We start from the raw sequence: 12749 nt of genomic DNA, 5'->3' as shown, positions 1-12749 counted from the left end.
CACCGTGGGGCATTTCAGGGACAATTGGTCCACTACAGACCTTCGATGACGATTACACGCCAAATATGAAAAATAAAAAAGTGAAAAAGCAAGCTCACGTGGAGGTAACCTTAGGAACTATTTAAGTGACAAGATGAGAGGGTGTGACCTCCTTAAAACTGGCACTAAAAGGTTAGAAGAACAGATTACTGCATTGACCAAGTTGGTCAAGAAACAAAGTGGGGCATTATTGGATTTGGAAGATGAGGTCCTGAGCCCTGTTTTAGAAGGATTGCAAAGACTCCGCTCTCGGAAAACTTCAAGATGCCCCACATCATATTGTACGAAGGGAGAACTGATCCACGAGCTCATTTGGCTAAGTACAACAAGATGATACAAGTTGTCGCATTAGTGATGACGCCAAATGTAATATCCTAAGATTAAGAAATGGATTAGGGAACTGTAACTAGTTAAATATGTATTATTATGGAATTATATTATTATATAATTTATTATATGTGAATTAATTTGATAAATGGCATGTTAAGACCCCGTTGGTGAGCTAAGGACATTTTTCGTAATTTTGACCTGAGAAAGGTAAAACTGTAAATTTAATTTAATTGCATGCTTATGTACTATATTATCATATAGTATACTTGTTGTGTTCTTTTGTAGGTATTTTCTGAGAAGTTTGCACAGTACAGTCACAATCGAGTATTTTGGGTCGAACCGAGTTCTGGCCAAAATATATTTTTGTGATTTTATATTGGCATTTTATTATTGAATAAATATTCTGAATTTTTTTTGAGTAAATGTGTGGTGTAATAATGAAAATTTTTCCCATGGATGAATTATATGTGGTGTTATGGCCCTAGGGGCATTTTGGTTTGTTTAACCCTTTAATTCTATTTTAAACAAAATGTGATATTTGATAATTATGAAACACATTTTCTCAGTTGTTTTCCTCTAGCCCTAAACTGAACCCCCCTCTCCTCTTTCACCTATCTTCTAAAAAGTTTAGACTTTGTTGTTTGTTCTTGAAGTTGGAGGTATTTTGGAGTTGAATCTCTTGTGGGTAGGAGCTTGGATTTGTGGTAAGCTCCTAAAGTTTTCTTGCTGAACTTTCATTTCAGATTTGTCGTAGTTTGAAAAGCATGCTCTATTCTTAATTTTGATCTTGAATGCATGTGTAAATAATGGAAGTAAATTGATAACTACTTAGTTGTTTGAACTTGTTAAATTATGAATTATTTTTTAGGGTTGTTTTCAGAGTTAGAAATCTAATTTTGGCTCTGATTATTGTTGTTTGGATGTTGGTAAAGTATGTTGTGGTATTCAAGTTCTTGATAGTGAGATTGTGAGGAATTTTGCTCAAGTGTTGGGCTTATCTTGATTAGTGTTATCTTGAGTTTGGGATGTATGTTTACATGAGAATGAAGCTTGAAATTATGTGTTTTAATGCCCTGCCATGATTTTGTAGGTTTAGGATAATTTGACCTAAGTTTGAATTGAGGTGATGTTTGATTCATTGTAATGGTAATCGTAATGGTAATGAATAGGTCAATTACATTGTTTGCTTTTCCTTTTAACGTTTGCAATTCATTACAATGTAATGCTTATTACATTGAGTATTGTAATGATGATTACATACCAAAACCAATGTAATCCCCATTACAATTACACTCCATGACAAAGAAAAAAAATATTTTAATAACCATATAGTAAAAAAAAGTCAAAGTCTATATTACCTTTTTTTTAATATTTTATAATTTTATAATAAATGCAATAAGGTTATTTTAGTCAATACACATTTTATTTCATTACATTCTTATATCAAACCAAACACAATAATTCTGATTACAATGTTCATTACAACTACAAACTAAACATTGTAATCAATTCCTATTACTATTCTTATTTTATTACATTACCACTAATATTACCATTACCATTATGTTACATCAAACCAAACACCACTTGAGTTAAATATGATTTTCTAGGCATTTTTTGGGTTTTTAAACCTAGTGGTCGCGACCTATTTTAGTGGTCGTGACCTAGCGCTCAACTAGAGAGAGAGAGAGAGAGAGAGAGAGAGAGAGAGAGAGAGAGAGAGAGAGAGAGAGAGAGAGAGAGAGAGAGAGAGAGAGAGTCCCCTTTTTGGGATTGGCAGTTTATTATATTTATTTTGGATTTTGTTTTCGTCATAACTTTTGACTCGGGACTCCGTTTGGGATGTTCTAAATATCATCAGAAAGCTCATTCTGAGATCTATATGCTTATTTGGAATTTGAATGCCAATTTTATAATTATGTTAGAATGGATTTAAGGATTAACCCTATTTGTGAATCCTGAAATTGTGTGACTAGGATTACCAGCACTTGGTCAGATAGTAGTTTGCACGTAGAGTTAAGCATAGTGGCGCTCATGTTTTATGTTATGGTTGTGATTAGTTAAGAACCAGGATTAGGGTTATTACCCTAAAATGAGCGGTTATATGGTCTAGGGTTAATACCCTAGTAATTAAATAATTTTGAGTGTTATTCCATGCTAAATATATTGGAATAAAGAATTATGCGCTCAAGGCATAATTAAGTTAGACTAGGTAAATTAGTACCTTGAGTTTGTTAATAATACGGTCTAGGGTTATTACCGTAGAATTCATATGAAGGTAAGAAGCCAATGATGTATAATATTATTGCTAATCAATGAAAGTGTCAATTAGAGTTATTACCCTCTATACGTGTTATTTTGAGCATGCTATAATATGTTATTCGAGTAATTATTTGTGTATGCGAGTTAGGGTTATTACCCTAAGATTTTATATATCATAGTATATATGGAATGCACGCACATATGTCAAGAGTTATGTGCATAAGACATAACTGGGTTAGACTTGATATATATCATCAGAACAAACCACTGAAAGAACATAACGTATGAATTACGTATTTCTGAATAGGGTTATGTGCGCAAGGCATAATCAGGTTAGACTCGGTAGTTATAACTGAGATAAACCCTACTACGGCCTTATTGTAAATAAGTGTGTGAGCGTAGCACGTGGGTCTATGCTACATAGACATAAATAGACGTGTGAGCGTAACATGTGGGTCTATTCCACATAGACATATATAGGCATGTGAGCGTAACACGTGGGTCTATATAAAATAGACGATTAGTATGATGGCACCATTAATTATGTGTTATATATCTATTGTGTATATGGCGATTCATACTGTCTTGCTGGGCTTGGCTCACGGGTGCTCTACTGTGTAGGAAAGGGTAAACTAGTCGGTGATCAGCCATGAGAGTGAGAGTTTGGTGATGTGTGTACATGTTCGAGCCACACTAGACCAAGCGGGTGTGGGTCTACAAGTGATGTATTGTGTAACTCTAATTTTTCCGCTTAGGCCGACTCGTGAAATAGACTTGTAATATTTTGTGAAAATATTAAAAGGATGCCAAAACATGTATCTTTTGGTTATTTGTAAAGTTTAAAATTATTACAAGTTTTATTTTCATCTATTTCAAATTAAGTTTAAATTTCCTGCACTTATCCTTCTAGTAATCCTGACTTAGGGGATTATGGTTTCATAATCGGTTAGCGTAGCGTGCTTTATTGTCAGGGCATTACAGTTTGGTATCAGAGTGCCAAGATTTTTAAACTTCCTGTAGACCAACCGAACATGTACAATCATCGTTAGAGACAAGCTCAACTCGTGGCGTAGTAAGTGTTGAGAGTAAACGCTTAACTACTTATGTAATATTTATTTACCGCTTTCCATTTTAGGCAGTATGTAAGAACTTAGTCTATTTATGTGATATGATTCCATGCTTAGAATATTAATTCATAAATCTTTATTTGTATGAAATGGAATAGTCGAGCTAGGATTTAAATGCAATAAGTATGGTAATGGTGCCTGACTTGCCAGGATTGTTGATTACGGGGTTATTGGTGAAAATGGACCATCCATAATCATCTAGACCACAGGGCGAGCAAGTAGAGCCTGGTATAGACCAAACCAATCCACTGGCACTGCCTGTGCCTCTGCCGAATATGGGGGATAATGCGGGGGTTTGCAATGCTAATCTGCCTACTGAATGGTAACAAATGTTTCACAAAATGCGAAGTATTATACTTTGTCAAGAAGATGAATTATGGTGGTTGAGGCAACCGACATCGGCAGCTCTTGTAGAACAAGTGTTACCACCAGCTTCTATGCCAATGGTGGCTAACTTAGGGTTCATGCTGCCGCACAGAGATTCAGTATTTGAGCGCTTTGTTAAGCTGCAACCTCTAATGTTTCTGGAGGGTACTGATATAATTAAAGCTGAACAAGGGATGAATAATATCAACCGCATTCTAGATAATATGGGGGTGACGGGAACAGAGAAAGTGAGTTGTGCCACTTTTATGTTACTAGATCATACCCGCATTTGGTGGGATATAGTGGGGCACACTCCCACACCTGTCGGTGTCTGAAACTTCAGAGATAAGTGCTTAATTGAACTAACTGCCCCTAGTCCAATTAATGATGGTCGACCCGGCAGTATGTTGTAGGCTAATGGCAGATCGACAACCAAAAAGTCTTGCATTATAGTGGTGGATAAAGGTGCCTCGCCCAATGATAATGGAAGCTCGATTATTCCTTGACTGGCAACACTGTCGCTTGTAAATCCACATAGATTTACCATGCAAGGTTTTAGTTTGGCTTTTTCAAGCCCCATTTTCCTCAGTGTATCCTTATAAAGGATATTCATTGAACTTCCATTGTCCACCAACACCCTTTTTATCCTCTTATTGGCGAGCTTGATGGTAATTACTAGTGGATCAACGTGAGGATATCTCACGTGTTTTTCATCTTCCTCTGAGAATACAATCGGAGGTTCTTCAATCTTAGCTTTCTTAGAAGGTTCTGGAGTAAATGCTGACTACTCGTTCTTCACTTCCTTGACATATCTCTTTTGAGCATTATTACTTTCCCTTGCAATATGTGGCCCTACCAAGATAATAAGAATATCCTCTCCTTCTAAAGGAGGAGGTTGTAATCCTTGGTTGCTTGGGTTATTGGGCAGATTTGGCTGGTTTTGTCCATTGCCTTATTTTTTTACTTATTGCTTGAAGTGACCTCGTGCGATGAGACTCTCTATCTCGTCTTTCAACGACACTCTTCCGTCGTATGCCCAATGTCCTTGTGATACTTACAAAATTTGATTGCATCTCTCTTACGTCTCGCATGCCTCATGGGCTCAGGTTTACGGAATACAACCCTGTGCTCGTGTGCGAGATAGATGTTTTCCTAAGTTTCTTTAAGCTCGGTATAAATGGTGTAAATTAGCACGTACTTGTCATGCTTCTTTTTCTTTTTCTTATCTTTGGCTGACTCCTTAGAGTTATCTTTCCTCTTTGAACTAGAGGCTCCTAGATTGTCACCCTTGGTCGAGAAGGTACTTGTTGAGACAGTGTTGGGTTTACCTCCAGAGCCAGTCTTTAATAACTTCATCTCTTTTCTTGCTTCCTCTTTTTGAACAAACGTTTGAGTTATTTCATTGAACTCGGTGATGTTTTTTACTGGGCGACCCTGTAGGTCATCCCATAGCTTGCCTCCAACAGTGGAGAGATCAATAGTGATCCATTCCTAAAGAGCAGTAAGCTGTGTACTATCGTCCAAATTTCTCACCCTCGCAGCAGCTGTGGTGAAACAACTTAATTAGGCCTTAAGTCTCTCGCCCGACTATTGCTTTATGTTAGTGAGTGAGGACGCCTCGGGTCGCCTGTCCCTTGCTGCTTGGAACTATTTCTTGAAGTCCTTCAAAAACTATTCCCAAGAGGTGATTGAATGATGGGTAAACTTGTTGAACCAGCTGCTTGCTGCTCCAACTATCAAAGTGGGGAATAAAATACAGCATAAATTATTCGTAACATTACTGGCTCACATGATAGTATTGAAATTATGTAAATGCAAGACCGGATCTGTGGTCCCATATATGACAAGACGTGACGATTCTTGAATCCCTGGGGGAATTCAGTATTCATAATGTCTGGATGGAAAGGCTCGAGTTCCCCATCTGAGTCGTATCCAGACTGTTTTCCATACTCCTCGACTTGATACCTCCTAATTTATCCTCCAACTCATCAATACGCAATTGGATAGGATCCTCTTGCTTTGGACCGAGCTGTTGGCGAAGCTCAGGTTTTTCCTGGTTTAAGTGATTATGAAGATCCGGTTGTTGCTAGTTATAGTTACTAACGGATCTCGTCCTACTCATGGACCTCGTCCTTGAGTAAGTTTTAGTTCTACTTGTGCCAGTACTCTCTCGATCAGTATCGCGATGAGTTCTTTCCCCTCCTCGCATTGATCAACAATGGGTTCTCATGCGTCTCGAGCTGACGCTCGCCTCATCACGTCCCGTCCTTCTCCATTGGGTATGGGTCGTTGCATGCCCCAAGTGAAGGTTTGTACGTGCCCCTTCCCTGTAGGTTCGAGAAGGACGTTGGCGATGTCTCAGTGGCAACCCAGCTGTCCCAGGTTGAGTCCTAAGATTTCCCTCGTTCTAACGAGGGATTTCTTGTTCCCTGGTTCCAAGTCGCCTTCTTTTCTCATTTCTGTGAGAAGGCTCTGGTTGTCATTTGGTTGTTCATTCTTAGGGGGACCCTCAGTTTTCCCAGGTTGTTCTTCCTGAGCATTTTGATGATTCTCCTAAGTTGTCTCCTGCCTCCTGGTTTGTGAGTTGCGAGGTCTGCCTCGTGGTCTCCTCACTCCAGGATCAGGTTGATTCTGAGTGTTATTCTCTTGTGCTACCCTAGCTACAACTGCCTTCCATTCCAACTCAGCATTTTGTTAGTTTGCCTCCTCCAAGCGACGCCTGAGATGGCAATTTTCCAAATCGAAAACTAGCACGTATCTCGTGGGATCAAAGGCACCATCATCCTCATACTCCACGAGTTGAGCACCACCAACAATTATGTTGGGCTCTTCATTCCCTATTTCTGGGTTCTTGCCATTTTCACGCTAAGTCCGTCTTGAGCGTGTGGACTGTGTATTTTGGCTACCTTCAGGTTGGGTCCTTCTTGAACGAGTGGACCGTGTAGGTCGTGAATTGGGAGGCCTCTGTGAGCCCATTAGCTCTTTTCCAGGACGGTGAGTAGTTTCTTCAAGATGAGTATCAACATTTTCTCCGTTATCATCCATGGAGAAAGACTTTTCTTTGGGTCATGAGGGTTTTTTCTGAGCTTTTTTCACGTAGGCTCTCAATGAAAGCACCAAACTGTTAACGCAGATTTTCGTTAACGATAATAAAGCCTATTTCGTGATTAATTTGCACAGAAATAATAGAAAATAAAACTAAGAAGAATAATGCAAAGATCACACCAAGTTTTTTACGTGGTTTTGCAGTTAAAATTCTACATAATCCACGAGTCTATCTTATTAGATTTTTCTGATACAAAACTAGGATTTTTCTCTCAAGGATTTTTCGTCCCTTTTTCTATACATTCTGTCCCTATTTATAGTTGCATAGGAAGTGAGTTAATTACAATCAGATTCATATCCCACAACAATATTTCCCTAAAATTATGGGATTCAATTACATCCCACGTAAAATAAATGTGGTTATTATTTGAAAAATCATACAGCTGTGATTTATCTACTTTTACTGGGTCAATGGTGACGTGGATTTAACTACGTTGCAAAATGTATCTCACTGGGTCATCTTGTTGAGATAGCAACAATAACCCTGAAAGCGAGCAGGAGCTTTTCCCATTTCTTTTTTAGGTTGATAATGTAAATCTCGTCGCTTCTGTAATTGAAGACATAACGCTCCATCTGACAATCGCAATTCTTGGTGACAAGGTGAACTTCAGTAGTCAACATCATTTGAATGTCAGCTTTTGTCTGAGAAAGCTGACTCGACAAAGCATTGAATCTCATTGAAAGATATCTGGAGCTGATTAGTGAAGGTACCTATAGCGAGATGGATGCCTCGCTATTCGTTGGGCGAATTCATCCATTTGTTATACTTAGTTGGTATAATGTATATTATACGCTAAGTGTTCTAACAGTCAACATGTCTCGTGGACACCTCTTTATATGCAGCGAGGTTGATGCCTCCCTATGCATTATTGATGTCACCCTTATGATTGTGTCTTCACATACAAAATGGTTTCTCGTCAATACATGAATTAATAGTTTGTACATTGTGTCTCGCTTAAGACTTTACAGTCAACGAGTTATAGATATACTCTATAAACTCTGCATTTAGTGCGTTATTCCATTTTAATATCCTTTAATATAATTGTCATTATATTTGTTGATTTGTATTCTCTAAGGTTGACACGTATCCTTCTCTGAAGTGCCAATCGAATTTCGGGTATAACACATGTCGTTTCTCATGGAGCTATTGGATATCTATGCCCAAGTGTGAGGTAACATTCTTGTGATGGATCCTTTACCTGTAATTAATAGACTTAACCGAAATAATTGTCCTACTGACAAGTAACAAAGTATAAATGAACTAAACTAGCTGAACGACTCAAGGCTCGACTGGTTGCACAAGGTTATTCACAACATGAAGGCTTTGACTTTTTCGACACTTTCTCACCAGGTGCAAAAATGGTAACATTCAAACTCCTCCTTTCCATTGTGGCAATCAAGCAATGAAACACATTGCAACTCGACATCAACAACGCCTTCCTCAATGGGGATTTGGATGAGAAAGTTTACATGCAATTACTCCAAGGACTCAAGCTTCCATCCAACATTCAAGGCACAAATCTTGTCAGCAAACTCCACAAATCGATTTATGGGCTTAAACAGTCTTCACGGTAGTGGTATAAGAAACTCACTGAAGCTCTCCTTGAAGAAGGATTCACCCAATCACAGGCTGATTATACGCTCTTCACCAAAGGCTTCGAAGACACTTTCGTGGCCCTCCTTGTCTATGTGGACGAAATAATCCTTGCAAACCCCAATATGCACATACTACAACTTGTAAAGGATAGTCTCCAAACCAAATTCAAGCTCAAAACATTGGGGACACTCAAATATTTCCTCAAGTTTGAAATTGCTCGTGCCACATCTGGTCTCTTCCTCTCACAATGCAAGTACACACTGCAATTACTTGCTGACACAGGGTATACCAGCAGTAAACCTGCAAAAGCCACAATGGACCCTAGACAACAACTTGATGACAAAGAATGTGACTAACTCGAAAACCCATCTCACTATCGTAAAATTATTGGTCGACTTTTATACTTAACCCTCTCACGGCTAGACATCACCTATGCTGTCAATATGCTCACTAATTCATGTCTTCCCCACGGACTCCACATTTAACAACTCTACACCACCTTCTGTGATATCTAAAAGGATTAGCAGGCAAAGGATTTTAATTCCTCCTCTTCATCCTTCACCTACGTGGTTTCTCCGACTCTAACTGGGCATCTTGTCCCATCACTCATCGCTCTACCATTAGCTTTTGCATATTCCTTGGTGACTGCCTCATTTCTTGGAAGACAAAGAAGCAACCAACTATATCCAAAAGCTCTGCTGAAGCAGAATATCGTGCTTTGGTAGCTACATCCAGTGAAGTCACATGGATACAATACCTCCTTCAAGACCTTCATATACCACAACTAACACTAGCATTTTTTTATTGTGACAACAAATACAACATTCACATTGCCAACAATCTTACTTTTCATGAACGAACCAAACACATTGAATTTGATTGACACTTCATCAGAGAAAAGATTACCAATTCTACTATTTGCCTCATCTCGATTAGCAACAATCTTCAATTAGCTGATACCTTTACCAAGCCACTCCCTTCCACCACTCTCACTTCTCACCTTTCCAAGATGGTCATACACGATTTATATGGTCCATCTTGAGGAGGAGTAACTGTTGGAAATTATTTTACCAGGATCTATTTACTATCATGTATGTTGGATTAACAACCTAATATGAATTCTAAAACAATGAAAATAAACACATATAAAGTTAGAAAACCTTACAGTGGGTGCAGCGGAATAATATGACTCCTTCCATTCAGATCTCTAGCCCTTGACCTTTCTGTAGCAGAGCATCACCAAGATCTTAACCTGGATCTTCTTTTCTCCTTCTTTGATGCAGATTTTCCATAGTCTTACATACTATGATTGAGGTACCACTTGATGTGTGTGGGCACTATGTTGGAAATTATTTTACCAAAATCTTAGATCTACTCACAAGTATGTTTATCAACACCCTAAATATGAACTTTCTAAAACGATGAAATAAACACATATAAAGTTTAAGAAACCTTACATTGGGTGCAGCGGAACATAATGACTCCTTCCGTTCAGATATCTAGCCCTTGATTCCTTTCTGTATCAGAGCATTATCAATATCTGAACCTGGATCTCTTTCTCTGAATCTTTGATGCTGAAACTCCTTCTTGCTGAAAGTCTTTCTTCACGATCTTCCTCACTATGATTGAGGTATCACTTGCTGTGTGTGGGCACTACTCATACACTAAGAAATTTCGAAATTTCAATGAGGAAGAGAAAGAGAGTGGATTCGGCCAAAGATAGGGAGAGAGAAGACTCAGGTTTTTCTCTGAAGGAAAAATAGAAAATTTAAGTGTAATTTTCCTGAAGCCTTCACTATCTATTTATAGCATTCCACTAGAGTTAGGTTTGAATTATTTGGCATTAAAATAATGAAAAATATCAGTTTAAATTGCCTACAAAAGTGGCTGGCCATGCTTAGTGGATTTGGGCCTCACTTTTTGCAATTTTGCAGTTTTACCTTTTCTGCATCTGATTTTCTCAAAAACGCCAATTTTCTAATTCAACCATTTAAATGCCAATTCTAACTATTTAATAACTATAAATGATTATTAAATAATATTGTCATTTATCATATTTATTAACTGAACCATACAAAGTATCATAATTAACAAATATGCCCCTAAAACTCTTTCTTTACAATTTCGCCCTTACTTAGTGAAAAATTCACAAATAGACATAGTCTAATTTGAGAATTATAATTGATTAATCAAAACCAATTATATGAGTCTTACAAGCAATATTATCTCAACTAGTGCGGGGACCATGGGTCTATATAACCGAGCTTCCAATAAGTAGATCAAGAATTTAGCACTAAAATTCACTAACTTATTAATTCTTCGTTGAATCCACGCATAGAACTTAGAATTGCACTCTCAGGATCAACTAGGCGATATTGACTTGAATAGATATTACGGTAAGTTTAATAAATCTAAGTCAAAGTTCAATATCGGTCCCTTCCGATGCATACTCCATGCATCCAACCTGAGCTTTACTTTAACCAATGCTCTGGAAAGAACATAGCACTTCTCCAAATGCAAGTAAACTCTGTTGTAGATTATCATATCAGTAAAACCCTATGTCTGATAAATCTAGGAAACTTTATTCACATAGTCATGTTTACTTTCCAATGTGTTGACGGCACAATAAACAGGATCAAGTATGTGAAAAGGGTTTCAGATGAATTTATACATTATGTACATATAATCATGAAATAAATCATGTGAACCATGCAACATTAAATGTTATTTCTGATCTATATTAATAAGTAAATCTGATTATATTGAAATGAGTTTTATTTAGGGCATAAAACCCAACAAACTCCCACTTGCACTAATATAAAACAAAAAGTGCGTTTCAAATAATCTCAACACCTTGATATACAAATCAAGTGTAGTAGTAGTAAACTCCTCGTAATAGGATCTGAAAGGTTGAATTAACCACAACCTTTTCTCCACCATTACTCTTCCTTAATCACAAAATCATTGATAATGTGAAATTCCTCTCTATATGTCTACTCTCTTGGGATACTGGATTCTATATCTTTGGCAACTACTTTTGGTTAATCAGGAAATTAACACTAGTAGTTTAAGGCAATTTGGAATGGTGCCAAAGATGTATAGAACTTTCCTTAGACTGAATAAGTACCTTTCCTGCAACCTTAACATTCAGTCCCTCTCTGGTAGACCTAGAGACTTCAGATAGGTTTTTACACTTCTCCAAAATCACTATTCCACCCCCAGAGTAACCACCATCTTATCAGAAAGATTTTCTAGCACAAAGGCAAATTTCGAAATCTGATATGGTGTAGTCTAAGAGTTTTAAACACACCCTTATAGACTAACATATAGTTCCTCTTCTTAATCTTAAGATTTACTTGATTGTCTTCCAATGTTCTTCTCCTGGATTAATCTGATACCTACTCATTACTCCCACTCAACAGCAGGTGTCTGGTCTAAGGCATACAAAAGCATATCTAAGACCTCTCACTGTTGATTTAAGAAATTCTTTCATGGCTTTATCTTTTCTGGAATAGTTAAGACTTTTCCTTAGATAAATAAAATCTATACCTAAGAAGTTGTGAAGCTTCTATAGATTGCCATTTGAAAGAAAATGCTTCAGCATCTTACTAAAGTAAGTTGCTTGCATTAGAGTAAGTAATTACCAGGTATACCACAAGCCATAGGTTTAGATAAACTCAAACCTATAATACTAGGAACAGGAAGTTTGTTAAGTCCATAGAATAGACTTATTAACTAAAATTTCCTTTTATGTCCTTGTAATAGAAAACTTTAGGTTATTCCATGTGAATGGATTAAACCATAGTTCTATTGGCTTTTCTTCTTAGTTTCTTATCTTGACAATCCATTACTTGTTTAAACTCACAATGGATTTTAATCACTAGTGTCTCCCAAGTCATAAGAAGGTGAGTTCCTAGAAACTC

This window comes from Cannabis sativa, chromosome 9, assembly GCF_029168945.1.
Source record: "Cannabis sativa cultivar Pink pepper isolate KNU-18-1 chromosome 9, ASM2916894v1, whole genome shotgun sequence".
Lineage (NCBI taxonomy): Eukaryota > Viridiplantae > Streptophyta > Magnoliopsida > Rosales > Cannabaceae > Cannabis > Cannabis sativa.
This window is presented reverse-complemented; position numbering follows the sequence as displayed.